The sequence below is a fragment of the Suricata suricatta genome, chromosome 5, assembly GCF_006229205.1.
Source record: "Suricata suricatta isolate VVHF042 chromosome 5, meerkat_22Aug2017_6uvM2_HiC, whole genome shotgun sequence".
NCBI lineage: Eukaryota > Metazoa > Chordata > Mammalia > Carnivora > Herpestidae > Suricata > Suricata suricatta.
Window position 1 is genome coordinate 77,681,056 of NC_043704.1, and position 16,891 is coordinate 77,697,946.

Below are 16,891 nucleotides of genomic sequence, written 5' to 3' on the forward strand. Positions count from 1 at the left end.
TCAGAGTGAAACTTGCCTCTGAAACTCCATCACATTCCTGCATTCCTACCTTCACTCATTGCTTTGTCTAGAGGATTTTTTACTTTTCCTTTAGTTAATTGATGCATACACGATTTTTTCCCCCTAAGGTACTTAGTTGTTTCCAATAAGATCTTAGAGAGATTTTAGCCCAGACAGATGCAACTCAGAGAAGTGAAAAAAACTCATTCAAGATCACACCACAATGAGGTGCAGATCTAAAATTCAGACTCAGGACTCTGACTCCAAAGATCATGTCTTTGCACAATGCTTACCTACAAAAATAAAAGAATTTTGTCTTTCCTACTAACAATTTAAGCAAAGTAGTTTTTTTTTCCTTCAAGTGCTCAGTTAACCTATCTATTCAGTAACTGACTGTATAGTCAAGATAAATTCACAGTAGGGACTTGGATGGCAAGCAACTGTTAGAGCTGATCATAGAAAGGGAAAGAGGAATTTTTGGTTTTTGTCTCTGGCTTCTTTTTAGTTAGCTTTATAAATGGGAGAATGAAAAGGAAAACGTTTTCAGATGAAGGCTAGAATCCTGAGTCATTGACTGATACATATACTTCATTATACTTTTTCCTAACAAGAAGTTTCTTGAACAATCTGGGTTTGAACTGTGTGGGTAGGGGTGCCTGGGTGGCTCAGTTGGTTAAGCAGCCAACTTCAGCTTATGTCATGATCTCACAGTCTGTGGGTTTGAGCTCCGCATCAGGCTCTGTGCTAACAGCTCAGAGCCTGGAGCCTGCTTCGGATTCTGTGTCCCCCTCTCTCTGACCCTCCCCGACTCGTGCTCTGTGTGTGTGTGTCTCTCTCTCAAAAATAAATTAAAAATGTTTAAAAAAATTTGAACTTTGTGGGTAAATCTGTATGCAGATTGTTTTGTTGTTAAATACAGTACAATACCATAAATGTATTTTCTCTTTATGATTTTCTTAATAGCATTTTCTTTTCTCTACTTTATTGTAAGGATATAGTATATAATACATATAACATATAAAATATATGTTAATCAATTGTTTATGTTATTGGCATATCTTCTGGTCAACAACAGGCTACTGGAAGTTTCTGAAGAGTCCAAAGTTTTACTTGGATTCTCAACTGTGCAGGGAATTGGTACACCTGACTCTCATGTTGTTCAAGGGTCAACTGTAGTTTTAAAGGAAAAAGCTATGTCATTAAAATGCCTAAATAAGTCAGAAGACAGGGGGAAGAAGGAATACTGGGACTTGAAGGCTGTCCTGCTTTTGCTTTTGCCCATGAAGGCAATAACAATGAGGATAGAAAAAACCCTCAAAAGTGACCACCTGTTGTTTACATGGGTCTCCAATGGTTTTAGCAAAAGAAAAGCAGAAATCAGTTGAGCCACTAATCACTCACCTCTTAGGGCAAACAAAACAGAACAAGATAAACTCTCAAAGGAAGAAATTCTTCTGCCTTCCATGCTTTTCTCACGAAAGATTAGTAATAGGCTATTTATCAAAGAAGAAATAGGCCTTGCATTAAACTTGGGTTAAAAAGAAGATAATATAACCTCAAAAATCCACATTGATTAAATAGTCCAACTTGTTCACCTTCTAGACGAGGAAAGACAAGCCCAGAGAGGGGCAGTGACTGGCTTGGGAATACACAGAGGGTCAGAAGCCAAGGTGGGATTAGCACTGCGCCATCTGCTTCTAGTCCAATGCTAGTCCCACTGCTGCATTATCACTTGTGTAGGAAGGAAGAGAAATACACATTCAGCATTTCAGGAATCCACACATGTGCCTGTCCTCCTATATAACTGGTTTCCAACCTTATTATATTCCTAACAACCAGGCCCTGGTAAAAGAGACTCTATCCTTTTGCATTAGATGTTTATCCTTCAGAGCTTATTTCCTCATGTAGCTGAAACTTGTATAAATAAACTCTTAACCCAGAAACGTATCTATTGCAGCACACTGGCTCTCTGCTCTTAAAGGAAAACATGTGCCTCTATTTTAACAATGTAGTGTTCATTATAAAATGGCGAACTCTATGAACTATATAATTGAACCTAGCGCAATCCAGAATTTGCAAACAGAACTTCTGGGACAGAAAGAGAGTGTATGAAATCAGTGCCATGATGCAACAGCCATTCCCTGCAGCTCAAAGAAGAGGCTTTAAAGTGCAAAGAGAATTAATATTTTCTGGTACGGAGGCATCACTGGCTGCACAAGGTGGTTTTACTGTGCATTATACTTTAATTATAACTGCGCTTTAGCCATCTGCTCTACTTCATTCCCTAATTATAGATGCAAAAGGCATTTCACAACTCCCACCCATTAAAAAAAAAAAAAAAGATCTGAGGGATTTCATGGCAGACTGGCTCTGAGCTCCTCCCTACTCTCTTGGTCTGTGGACTCTTCCTGCAACGGTGTACTTGAACAGCCCAAGAAAATGTTGGCGGTGCACTGATCATGTCAAAAAGTCTGCAGTGTCTGGTGTCTGGGTCTGAGCTGGTTCCATTCATGAATTAATTATTCTCTTCTACTGTTATTATACACCCTTGGGCCTGTTCCTATATCACGGTCATATGTGACCTCTTAATCACCTATCTTTCTTTTTATTTTTTATTTTGACCATTTTTTTTAATTGGGATATAACTGACACACAGCATTCTATTAGTTTCAGGTATACAAAATGACAATGTGATTATTTGTATATATTGCAAAATGTTCACCACAATGAGTCTAGTTAACATCTGACATATCTTTTCTATGTCCACTCCCCTCCCTAAATAAAAAGTTTAAAAATTAGTCTTCTTACTTTATGTATTTTATTTTATTTGTCTCCAGTGCTATCATTTTAAGCTTTTCAAACTCCTTCGGAGAACCCTACCAGAAAGATGTTATTGTCTTCATATTTTTTTCAGTACAGAAGAGAGATTTCAAGAGTTTAGAGGTTTTCTTCAAGGTGACATAGTTGGTCAGTGGCAGAATGAGACTTAAACCTATCTGCAGGTGTCAGTCCCCACACTTTCCTACCCGTCACTGTCATGAACCATTTGAAAGTGGTAGTTAGGGGTGCCTGGGTGGCTCATTAGGTTAGTTGCCTGATGGGCTCAGGTCCTAATCTCATAGACCATGAGTTTGAGCCCTGAGTTCCGCATCAGGGTCTATACTGACAGCTCAGAGCCTGGAACCTGATTCTGGATCCTGTGTCTCCCTCTTTCTCTGCCCATCACCCTCCCCCACTCGTGCTTGCTTGCTCGCTCACTCTCTCTCTCAAAAACTAAATAAATGTAAAAAAACTTTTAAAAAAAAGAGTGGTATTTGAATTCCTGTTGGGCTAGGAGAGGTGTGCCAAAGCCCGCTCAGGGTGTATCATGAGAATAAATTTCATTCAACACTTTCCAGCTTCACGTTCAGTCATTCATGTCCATGGCTTGAACCTGGCGATGGTAGGAGTACGAAACCACCATGCACTACAAATCAGAGCTCTGCCTGCTTCTCTCTGAGCCAGGTATTGATCACTTACCAGAATCTGCTGAATATGGGAAACAGATCATGCATTCTCACAAAAATAACATAATTTGGAACACAATGACCTGTTTATCTCCAAATTTGGATAATGTTCATATGAATACCACTCATGAATGAGGAAAAGTTCAGCTTTTCAACTAAACTCATGACTCTTTCAATATTCTAAAATAGGACAGTTACCTGAGAGAAAGAGGACTCTTACTCAAGGTGATAAATTTATAATTTTTGAATGAACCCATTGGCTTTAAAAGTTTTAAAAGCCTTTGGGTGTTGGGTGGCTTGAGCCAGTTAGTTGAGCATCCAACTTTGGCTCAGGCATGATCTCACAGTTCGTGGGTTCAAGCCCTGCATCGGGCTCTGTGCTCATAGCTAGCTCAGAGCCTGGGGCTTGTCTTCAGATTCTGTCTCTCCTCTGTCCCTCATCTCCCCCTGATCACGCTCGCTCTCTCGCTCGCTTGCTCTCTCTCAAAATAAATAAAATATTTTTAAAAATATTTTTACAAATAACAAAAAATAAGTTTTCATGGCTTTAAAAGCAATCATCAAATTAGAAGCTTAGAAGAAAGGCTCAAGATGATACCCAACAGACCCAAAGCACAGACTCCAAGAAATAACTGGTTCTTGGCATCAGAATTCACTCCCACTGGACATGAGAAGCTTGTGAGGAAATGCTTTCTGGAAGCTAGATTTAGGCATTTCTAAAGAAAAGGAAATGAGCACCCATAATTTTCTCAAGGGTGCTAAAAAGAAACAATTTAGAAATTCCCTATTTCCCTCTCACCAAAAATTCATGCAAATGTGCACAAAAGCACAAATTCCAAATATTAACAAGATTGCAGTTCAAATCCAAGAGCAAAGTCACTAAAACACACACACACCCCAAACCTGAGGTGAAGAAGAGTTAAAACATCAACTATGAAACCAAAAATAAGCACCAACTTTCTAGGCAGAAAATGAAGCGTAAGCTTTTTACTGAACATCTAGTGCAAATCTCAAATCACAAAGTAATAGAAGCACAACACTAAAATTCAGCACATGTTATACTGATTAGAGATTCAATTAGATTCTCGATATAGCAAAGACAGCTGCATCAGATGGTATGTATGCTTCTTAATGGACATTTGAATTTATATATGTGCTGATCTCAAAAAATTATTTGTGGTGACCTCAGAAGTACTTAGTCAAAGCTGACAGGAAGATTTAGTACTAGTATGTAATTTCCACATTCTGCAGATGTGTTTTTTCAGCATTATTGGAGCTACCTTTGGAGAATCCCTAAAAGGCCAGTTTATGCAGTTAGGAGAGTACAGTGCTGACAGTTTTAGTAGCCTTAAAATAAAATAGCCTTCAGAACAAAGGCTTTAGAAAACCTCTAAAACAGTGGAGAGCAGTCTATAGAGGCAGTAGAGTGTGATAACTAAGAGAATGGATTTAAAAGTGGGACTTCTTGGGTTTGCTTCCTCCCTGTGCTACCTGGCTGTCAGACTTTGGGCAAATTAGTTAAACTATGTGTCGTTTCATGTTCTCAGTACTCTAAGTACTATCACAGAACTGCCTTCCTCTTGGGATTATGGTAATAGTGAAAGAATTCTATATCTCAAGTGCTTAGAATAGTATCTGACATGTAGTAAGTGTCTAATAAATGTTGACTCTTAACCCACTTAACTTCCTCCTTTTACAAGATGAAATACTGAAGCCTGAAGAGGTTAAGTGCATTATTTGAAATCACATGGCAAATTAGAGGCAGAATTGGGATTAGAACTCATGACCTCTTATCCATTGTTCTGCCACCTCCTTTAGTGATTTAGGTTATTCACATTTATTCAGTTAAACAATTATTATCAAAGTCTGTGGGAGTTCAGTTTCTCTCAACACTTCCTCCAATACAAAAGTAAATAACAAATTTAATTCTCAAAAAGGTCTTATGATTTCAGATGAATTCTTTCTCCCCTTAACATGCTACTATTTCTCAGTTATGTCTTTCTGGAATAGTATCTTATTCATTTATTTGTGAAATAGGAAAAAAAATTCAATAATAACAATAACAGAAAAGATCCCAGCAAGCTTATGTATAGACATGATGTAAAAGTGATCTGATCCTGTTTTGCACTCAAAAGACAAAGAGGACAGAACAAATGAAGTACAAAATTGGGGAAACAATTTCCAGATTCAGTGCAGACAATGACCAAGCCAGCTACCCAAGAGATTGATATGGGGGCTTACTCTGTGTCCCTAGTGAAAGGAAATTCTCCTGACGAACTATAAAATACGGATTAGCACCACAGAACCTATAAATGGTTTGGTCTCGGTAAACTCCTTAATCTGCAACCCTGAAAGCAGCTCATAAAGAAAAACCTGCCAGACCTCACTGGACATTATTGTCACTGCTACTGTTTCTGCGGCTGTTGCTATCAACCGTGTTGGTTTCCTATCATTATTCACTTTGGATGTTCATCCACTTCTGTAAGAAAGATTTTTTTTTAATTTTTTAAATATTTATTTTGGAGAGAGAGACAGACAGAGTGTAAGCAGGGGAGGTGCAGAGAGAAGGGGAGACACAGAATCAGAAGCAGGCTCTAGCTCTGAGCTGCTGTCAGCACAGCGCCCAGTGTGAGGCTAAAACTCATGGGCCGTGAGGTCATGGCCTGAGCCAAAGTCAGATGTTTAACTGACTGAGCCACCCAGGAGCCCCTGAAAGAAAGATTAAGTAATTCATTACTTTCTCAGTATACTTCCAATTTAAAAAGGAGGATGGTGGTTGAGAAGACAGAAATCAGGCTGTGGATAAAAGTCCAGTACCTTGGGAAATGTTGGGAATTGATGGGTCTAGAGAATTGATAGAGTCTGAATTCTAAGATGACTGATTACCTTTCCAGGCCCAGATGGATACAGGTATGAGGCTGAGGCAGTGAAGTGGGTAGGGGCAGCAGGAAATTGGTCAAAATTTAAACATGTAACCAAATTCTAAGAACAAAGACTAGGAAAACAGAAGATGAACAAGATGACTATGTGTACGAAGATTAAAGTAAAGGTAAGGGGAGAGACAGAGGTCTGGGGAGGTGAATATACTATGGAACCAAGTTCTGAGTTTGGAGATTATACAGCTCAAAAAGGTCAGAGAGCTGGAGGGACACAGAGATATGCTTGGGGATTATCCAAACCCGTTTGGGCCCTTCAGTTTTTGCTTTGCCGTGGTCTAGGTCATCTTAGCAGTTATGGCTCCAAACATGAGGAACTCTCTCCTGAATCTGCCTCCTACTTTGGTCTCCCAAAAGTTAATTCACTCAGCTTGGGACTCCCAGGTTCCTTGTTATAGATGCAAGAGCTCTATGAGCCTAGTTTCTGCCTCTGTCCAGACTATTCAGATGGATGCCTTACCCCTGAATATGGTTTTTCAGGCTGGTTTGTTTTTATTTGTTTGTTTGTTTTGTTCTTTTTTACTTTATACAGCCCAGTCCACAGGCCAGGCTGGCTCAACACCGCCAAAGGCTCTGGAATTCTAGTTCAGGTGCAGCCTTCTGGTTTTCACGAGACAAGATTTAGCTGAACATGGTTCCTAGTGGTATTGCTGCAGCTTTTTATTAGCCAGGCTCATATCCTGGTCGTAGAGTGCTATGTGATGCCTCATAGTGTTGTAATAAGCTTATGTACTCTGAGCCCTGTGCTTCCTTCCGTTTTATACAGATAGGATATTCTTCTTTACCTTATCTGGCTTGAGGATCACAGAGCTTCTTGCATGTGTAATTTTATATCTTTTAACTGCTTTGAAAACTAGCCAGAACTTCCTCCAATATTCCTTGTTTCTCTCTCTCACTCTCTTTCTTCCTTCTGTATTCAAATTATGTTAGATTTTCACAACCTGTGTCTCATTTGTTTCTTAGATGCTTTTCTTTATTTTTCATCTTTTTTTTTGTTCTTTTGGTGCTAAGATCTAAAGAGTTTCTGCTGACCCATCATTCAGCTCACTTATCTTCCATTGTTTTGCTTCTAATCCACCACCAATCCCATCTATTTAAGTTCAATTTAGTATTTTAAAGCATTACAATTTCCATTTAACTTTTTATAAATTATAAATTTTTGGTGAGGTTATGTATCTTTTTTCTCTATTTTCTCCTATATTAATCCTAGATATTTATGTCTATAAAACTATATACTAACTATATTATGACTTATATATAATAATATGTAATTATCTACCTTTACTCTAAGGTTTTAGTCATTTCAGACTATTTTTACTGAGTTTTATAATTTTTAATTTGATTTTAGATACTTTGGGTGAAATATTTTGGAGATTCTGAAAAATGTCATCTTCCTCCAAATAGGATTAAGATTCTTCAGTCAGGGGGAGCCTGGGTGGCTCAGTCAGTTGAGTGTCTGACTTTGGCTCAGGTCATGATCTCATGGCTCATGACTTTGAGTCTTGAGTCGGGCTTTGTGTTGACAGCACAGAGCTTGGAGCCTGCTTTGGATTCTCTGTCTCCCTCAATCTCTGCCCCTCCCCTGCTCCCTCTCTCTCTCAAAAAATAATCATCAAAAAATTTAAAAGTAATAAAATAAGATTCCTCAGTCAGGCAAACAGTATCTGCACATCATCTTCATCCTGTCAAGGACTGGTTTTGAACTTTGTTAGGTTAGGTCTATTTCAGCTTTGACCATACTTTGAAGGCATAGCCCTTACACTTAATACACAGTTTCATCTCCTAGCCATGGTACTTTCTGTGGTCTCAACTGAAAGCCTGAGTATTTATTTACCCAGGTTCCTCCATCTTGGTTGGATTTGACCTCCAATATCTGTGTTCCCAACACTTCATGTTATTTAGATCACTGATCCTATCTTCAGTCTCCACAGTACTCTTCCTTTTGGATGTCTAGTCCTGCACATGCCCAGTTTTAGAGTTGACCAATAACTCCAATGAAATATTTATGTTATACATTGGAGTTTGCTTGTAGGGCTTCCAATGCTCTGTAATATTATTATATTTTTCAGTACAATACAAATGGTTCTGTCAAGCCTGAACTCTAAAGCTATGAGGCAGCTTTAAATATATAAACAAAGGTTTATTTTATAATCCCTATATAACTTACTTTCAATTTTAATTAGATTTTGAGATGGCTTAGGAAAAAAGGCCATTCATGAAATTTGTTTACTAAATAGAAATGAAAATTTCAGTACTGAGCAAAAATGAAGGAAACATATAAACCAGAAAGGTTCATATTTTTGAGAGACAGAGAGACTTAGTACTAGTAGGATAGAGAGACAGTGAGAGAGGGAGACACAGAATCTGAAGCAGACTCCAGGCTGTGAGCTGTCAGTACAGAGCCTGACGCAGGGCTCAAACCCACAAACTGTGAGATCATGACCTGAGCCAAAGCCAGATGCTTAACTGACTGAGCCACCCAGGCACCCCGAATATGGAATATTTTAAATAAAATATTTTATGTGAGATTTTCTATAAATTTTTTCTCTAAAATACCATAATAATTTCTCCATTAAAAGTCAAAGTGATGTCATTACATAATAAAAGAATAAATATATATTTGTTTGCATCAACACCAGATGATAATGGCCAAATATTTAACAAAATCCGACAAATAATATAAACTTCTGCTATCTTGTTTTTGTTATATTTTCCTTTAGAAATTCCAATTAAATATAAATAATGAGTGGAAATTCATATTTACTTCACTATGCATTTAATTCTTATAATAATACCTAAAGGCATTGAGGCAATTTCAGCATATATACATGAACACTAGTCTGATAAACTATCTAGTATATAGGCAGACTGGCATCAAGATATCAATGTATTGCTAACAGAAAGATTATGTAGAAGGAGTTTGGTCAAACTCATGCCATTGTGAGACTGTCCTCACGGTGGATGCACCTGATTTTCTACCTCAAGTATGCTTGTGCTTGTCAAATGAGCAGATGTACAAATGAATGGATAAACAGATGAAAAAAATGAATGTATTTTGGTCCACACTTGAGGACAGTGCTCACCTCACAGATGGGCATTAAATGACCCCAGCTGTGGGATTTGGAGGGCTTGATGGGTGATAAACCATCTCTACTCCGCTTTCCAAATTCACCAGCATCTTTTATAAGCCATCTGTAACATTACAGTGATACCTCAATTAACAGAGCCTTTGGAACAAAGCTCCTTTATAATCAAGTTGGCAGCAATGACAATGGCTCATAAACATGCAGAGCATGCTACCATGTGTCATTCTGCTCAGTGACAATGTTCCAATTAAGCTTCATGTGTGCACATGGCAAAATATTGTTGTGCATAGCTACCATTGGCACACACAGCCGATAGAACTGATCCCAGTATTCCTGTGGTACTGTTTAGCTTGCCCTCCCTCTGTGGTGTATTTTTTTTCTGATCTCTGTTCTGCATTTAATGTTTATATCTTCTTCTGTTCTTTAGCTGTTTATCCCAAGCCTATCAAAAGAAAAAGAAGAGGTCCTGTGGGTAGCTTTTCATACCTACAGCTTACCTGACTGATCTCAGTTACATCTCGTATTTGTGCACTGGGTAAAATACCTTCTATAACTATGTCTGCCAGGAGTGCTGGCCATGGGTGAGGAATATTTTACAAAGAGCACTGGAAAGAGCATCACGTGTTCTATGCCCCAAAGGCTCCAATGCTAACTCCCATGCTCTTCCACAGTCTTTGTCGCTGAGCCTCAATTTCCACACTTACAAAATAAGATTGACGATCTCTAAGGATCCTTCCAGATACAACTTTCTAGTATTCTAAACCCATAACAGAAAACATACAAAGAAAATTAACTGCCTCTCTCCCATCTCATAAGAGTCATAAGAATTGAAAACATAAATTCTGAGTGATGGTGCTTTATGGTTCTGAGTCACAAAACAAAACAGATTTCTTTGATAATCTTTCTCTTAAAATATAAAAGATATCCTCTCTGTGATGCTTAGTAATCTCTTCAGAAAAAAAAAAAGCAGAGAATTACAAAATGAAGTGGTGTGACATCACTGCTATCTTCCCAGAATCTGGGCAGAAGTTTCAAGAGTCAGGATATGATTCACCATGTTCTTTTTACCTTGCCCCTGCAATTACAGAGCTGTGTATCAAAATGTAGCCTCCATCAGCCTTTGTCCATGAGTTTTTATGTTAAGCTTGTCTTGTCCACTCCTTTCAGGCACATAATGAGTGAGAGAAAAATTCTGCAGCAGTATGCTATTAGAAAACAAATAAGTCAACATGAAGTGTTGTGAACTATGAAGACCAGCTCTCTCCCATTCTGGTTCTCCTCTCCTCCCACCAGCCCCAGGCATTTGGGAGGGTGGATAGAGGAAATCTAAGTTCATTATTTGCTATTACTGGAATAGGGCTGTTGGTACTGTAACACTGGGTGTTCTGCCTGTCACTCTTCAGAGAGAGTATACCCACGCCTGTCCTTGAGCTTAGAATTTTGCTCCTATGAAAGTAGGGACTTCAAAGTTGGGAAGTATGCTTTCACTGATGCTAAAATATATAAAGGTGTGCTTTCTTCTCCTTTCCAGTTATTCTTCCCTTACTGGGTTCTAGAATTTCAAATTGATAAGGACCTTATAAGAAATGTTATAAATGTTCTGGGGCACCTGGGTGGCTCAGTCAGTTAAGCGGCCGGCTTCAGCTCAGGTCATGATCTCATGGTTCGTGGGTTCGAGCCCCATGGCGGGCTCTGTGCTGACAGCTAGCTCAGAGCCTGGAGCCTGCTTCAGATTCTGTATCTCCCTCTCTCTCTGACCCTCCCCTGCTCACACTGTCTCTGCCTCTCAAAAAATAAATACAAACCATTAAACTTTAAAAAATAAATAAAAATAAATAAATGTTCTTTCCTAATGGAAAATCAGGAAAGTGGCAAAATCTTCCACTCGCCTTTGAAGTAAAACCCAGCTTCTGCATGAGCATTCTCTTTCATATGGAACTTACTTCACAAGGCAACCAGCTCCATTTAGACCTAGCATCAGCTCCAACAGAATTCTTTTCTCTGTGTTAAAGAGAAATATGCATCATTGCAATTTCTACCCAATAGTATCCTCAATCCTACCTCATAGGGCCCTATTTTAATCCTTTCCCCTGCTAGTCCTTAAGTAATTTTAGCACAGCAAGCAAATTCCCTAAAATGAGATTCCTTGGAAGTTTCTCCCAAGGAAGGCACTTGAGTTATAGATTTGGTTTAGAAGAAAAAATAATAATAGGGATGTGAAAGGGGGTCATAACATCAATTATTATTATTATTATTATTATTATTATTATTGTAAATGTAAAAATTAGCAAAAATGAAGGGAAATCTTCAAGTCCTCATATCTTAAATGAGTTGGTAGTTCAGTTTGATTTAGCAAAAACTGCAAGCAGCTGTCAGGAGCTCTGTTGGCAGTGGGGTGTCTCGATTTCACATTCCCCCTTTTTACTCCAGTCTCCACTACCTCCCTTTGTTGCTAATTGTCTAAAATAAAAGTTCTGCTGCCAGCTTACCAATGACTGGAAGGAGAAGAGGTAAACTGGTAAAGTCACAAAGTGACTAAGGATAACCTCAGAGATAAACAAAGGACGGCATAGAGAAAGACACATTCAGGGCTCAAAGAAGCTTCTTAGAAGCTTCCAAACCAGCTACATCCAATATTTCAAAACTTAAAAGAGACAACTGAACTGCTCTGCCTTTAGATCATGCATTGAAATGCAAAAGCACAAAGGGAGAGTAATGTGATTAGCAGAAGCACAGGTAAAAGATTTACAGCTTTTGTTTCTCCCCACCCAGAATGACATGATTATTAGTGCAAATGGCAGCTCCAGCCATGGTGGGATGATTCCAAATAGAGGGAGTAGAGTGTGCTGTGGTCAGACCCCACCAAGGTTATGGTTCTAGCTACCATGACTTTCAAAGAAAGTAAATATCCTGGAAAGTTTTAGGAGAAATTTGATTAGGTTGGTAAGAGAACAAAGTTATGCCTTCATAAAGCTGAACGGACGTTCTTGAGGATGTTCGGGTTGGATCAGACAAAGCGCATGAAGAAATGTGAATGGTTCTTCTGGTGAAGAGGAATTAGAACTACTACAGAGAGGAGAAAGTTTCAGGTAAGCCAAAATAAGGTTGACTCTAAGGAAGCGCTTTAGAAACATAGGCACTATCTACCAGTGTAGTAGAGCATCACAGACAGAAAATTTGAAGCTGAGAGTCTACTGATTTGGAAGCTTTAGGGTCAAATTCAGGCATCTGGTGAACATTCTGTTTCAGCAGGTCCTTAAAATATAAAACTTGGGGTGCCTGGGTGGCTCAGTTGGTTAAGCCTCCAACTTCAGCTCAGGTCAGATCTCACATTCATGGGCTAGAGCCCTGCATCGGGCTCTGTGCTGACAGCTCAGAGCCTGGAGTCTGCTTCTGATTCTGTGTCTCCCTCTCTCTCTGCCCCTCCCCACTCATGCTCTGTCTCTCTCAGTCTCAAAAATAAATAAAACATTAAAAAAAATTTTTTTAATATATAAAACTTGACCTCAGAACAAGATGGACCCTTACATTTTGAATGTGCTGCTGTCTTAAGACAAGCCTCACCCAAGTAGGAGATGGGTCCTCGACGAGAGTTCTGGTTTATGCTTCCATGAAACAGTTTCCTTCTCTTGACTTGTTTTTCCTTTGCAAAAGACAGGGGTTTATACTTGAGATCAGTGGTTTTCAAACTTAAAATATTAGCCAGAAGTATATATAATAAAATAGGCTTAAAAAATTCTAAACGCACTTGAGTTGCAGTAGGGATGGGCCCTCCTTTCTTCCCAAGCCTTCTCAAAGCAGCGCCTGCCGGGGCTCTTTACAATTCCTTAGATTGTATAAGCAGCATGGACTGACTCTAAGCCATCTCCCCATTGAACTCTGAGAAGCTATATTTTGCCATTCTTAGTGTGATCCAGGATTTTTTTTAATGTTTATTTAATTTTCGAGAGAGGAAGACAGAGCACAAGTCAGGAGGGGCAGAGAGAGAGGGAGACACAGATCTGAAGCAGGCTCCAGGTTGTGAGTTGTCAGGACAGAGCCAAACGTGGGGCTCAAACCCACAACTTGAGATCATGACATGAGCCACATTCAGACACTCAACTGACTGAGCCACCCAGGTGCCCCCAGCATTTCTTATTTCACAGAACAAGGGAGAGGACTGAGGTCTTTGAAAGCCATCCAGAAAGTTACTTCAGGAATGGAGATAGCACACATAATCCCCTGAACTTTGTCTGGTTCTCACTGTTCCTGAGACCTTATTTATTCTTTTTGCCCAGGTCTGGAATATATTTCCACTTTTTGCACTGGCTCTTCTAAACCTGCCTCAAATTTCCTCCAGAAAGATTTCTTGCACAAGTCCCCATCTCCCAACTCCGTTGCAATTTCTCAGGACACTGCATTATATTTTTGCTTTGTTATTCCAAGGGATCCACAAACTGCTTAAGGCAACACAGTGCAAAGTGCTTGGGGTTAGGAGTCTCCACTTGCTGATTATGCAAACTTGGGTAAGTCACTGAACTTCTCTGAGGTTCAGTTTCTTCATCTGTAAAATGGGAATGGTGCACCCATTCAAAAAGGATTTTAGTGTGTGTGTGTGTGTGTGTGTGTGTGTGTGTGTGTGTGTGTCTGTGTGTCAAATGAGATAATGCATGCGACACCTGTGGCAGGGAAAACCCTGATGTTATTAATTCCACTCAACATTTAATTGCCTCAGAGGAACAGAAATTTAAGCATTTTTTGGGGAAAGGTGTTTTTATTTTTGTTTTTCATGGTTTAAATCTCTCTTCCTCCTGTAGTCCTTTGACCCAGTCATCGTTCAATATTTACAAACACTGGAAAAGTAAAAACACACAAACTTTTATATATATATACATATATATACATATATATAATATACACACATATATGTATGCATATATATACACATACATATATATGTGCATATATACATATGTACACATACATAAATATATAAAATAAAGGAGATCGCTATATGGAGGAGCAGTGGCCTCCTCTATCAGCGATGTTTGATAGAGTGTATGTTTACATGTCTGATCTATTTTGATCCTTACAACATCCCATGGTGGATATTATTCTCTTCCACTTACAGGTGAGAAAATGGAGGCCAAGGATTATTTCTTCCCCAAGTCACTGGCTAGTTAGAGAGGAAGTGATACGCAAAATTGGTCTTTCCTTATTCCAAAACTCACAATGTCTCCCACCTTGCTTTGCTGTGCCCTTTCTTGGTTTCTGCCCTTGGGAAAGTCTTCATGCTTCCTTTTAGTGTGGGTGCTGGAGAAGAGGAGTGATATCTTACTCTAGATCAGAGAGGACAAAGAACAGCCAGGGCTGCCTCACCCTTATAGGAAACAGACTAACAGCCTTGCCTCATGAGTGGGAATCCTTCCTGGTAGAGCTGCTCTGAGACATCAGAATTTATAGCCTTCTCCCGTGGGAATAGCTATGTTCCTCCCTTGCTCCTAAAACCCGTGCGTGAGGAGTTAAACTCTTCTCCAAGGGAGTTCTTTCTTTGTTCTAGTTTTGCCCTTGCTTGTTTCCAGATTGATCCACAGCTCACTCTCCACCCCCCAATATTTTAGATTTTGTAATCACCCTCAGGCCTTTTGAGAGAGATCCATGTTTCCTTATGAAGTTGTCCCTATAGTCCATTAAGGGCTGTTTCCCCTGGCACAGCAATTGTGATGTCCCCTAAACCCTTGGCTGAGACCCACAGATCCAGACTGATCATTGAAATAAGCCCAGGCAGTTGAACAACCCCAAATTTGGGAGGTCTGGGTATAGGAAAACCCATAAAACTCTTTATGCAACAGTTGCTGACAGATTTCACCTACCTTCCTTCACCATGCACTCAGCCGCCTACACTTGGCCCTAATATGTAGTCCAAGAGAGCAAGCACGTGCTTCTGGAGGGGGAACTTGGCAACAACCCTTCCTTCCCTGGGGCATGGCTGCAGATTATGCAGAACTGATAACTCACCACTAAGGGTGCACTTCATGACGGCAACCATTTCAGGCACAGACGGGTTTCTTCACTCCAGCTGTATTCATAGCATAAGAACAGACTGTTGGCTCCACCCCGGCCTTCCCAGGAAGACACTGACCTTCCTTCCTTTGTGTGAAAGATAGAAATATGCCCACAAGCTACTGATGACAGAACGCCATTAGCTTCTTCCCTTTCTTGGCTTAATTGGGAAAAATGCCAATCTGAATTAGGAGTGAGACAAACACATGGGTTTTGCAGGAATCACTCCCTCCTAAAAAAGCTCCTAAAATCACATAATGATGAAGAAATTTCAAACAAAGCGCATGACAGGACAGAAACTTCGAACACAGTTCTTGAGACCTGTTCGACATATTCAGCAAAGTTTCAAAGATTGAAAACCTCACCAGGAGTGTTGGGATCTTTGTTCTCTAATTATAGGTGAGGATGCAGAGCATTTTGATCTGTACACACTGGCTATTTGGGTACCTTCTATTTGCCAGGCGTTATGCAAGTGGCTGATACATTTGCCTCATTTCATCTCTACAGCAACATGTGAAGGAGGTATTAGAATGATCCTTTTCAGATGAAGAAACTGAGACTCAGAATGCCAAAAAGTCAGTAAGTGCAAGCCTCTGGATTCAAATTCTTCTCCTTCCGACTAAAGAGATTCTTCGACTATTCCATGCTAAATAAGTAGCTATCCTGTTCCAGATCTCTAGTATTCTAAGTCTTTCAGAAGTCATAGTACTGAGTTTAGACTAAGCGTGTATTGAGTGCTGGGCACATACTCACTGCTTAAGGGGATATAATACAAGTAGAGGACAGCCAAGACCTTCTCCTTGAGAGGTTTCAAAACTAATTACAGAAAACTACATGCAAAACAACAAATTTATAAGAAGTCTCAGATTATGTGGGGAGACGCAAGCTTCATCTATGACAGACAGATGATAGGATATAAAGTGGGGCTCTCATCTGGCTCCAAGTCTTTTCCTTCACTGGTCCTCAGTTTCCCCAGTGATAAAATGGAATACCAGAAGAATAATCTGTGAGGTTTCTTCTAGTGCTGGCATGCCATTATGTCCCCTTGCAGAAAGCCCATATTTCTAAGTGTAGTAGAATGAGCCCTAGAATGACAGTCAGAAGCCATTGATCCCAGCACTGGCCTGACCCTGACTAGGTGTGCCATCTTGGATAACTGCCTTTCACTCTCCGAGTTTCCATTTTACCATCTCTAAAGCATCCAAGCTAGAGAAGTTCTGTAAATTCCCTTTCCTGTATGCCTTTTAATGAATCTAAATACCCTATTTTAAATTATTTCTGATGAAAGTATCCATCTAAACAAGAAAATAAAAGAAACAAA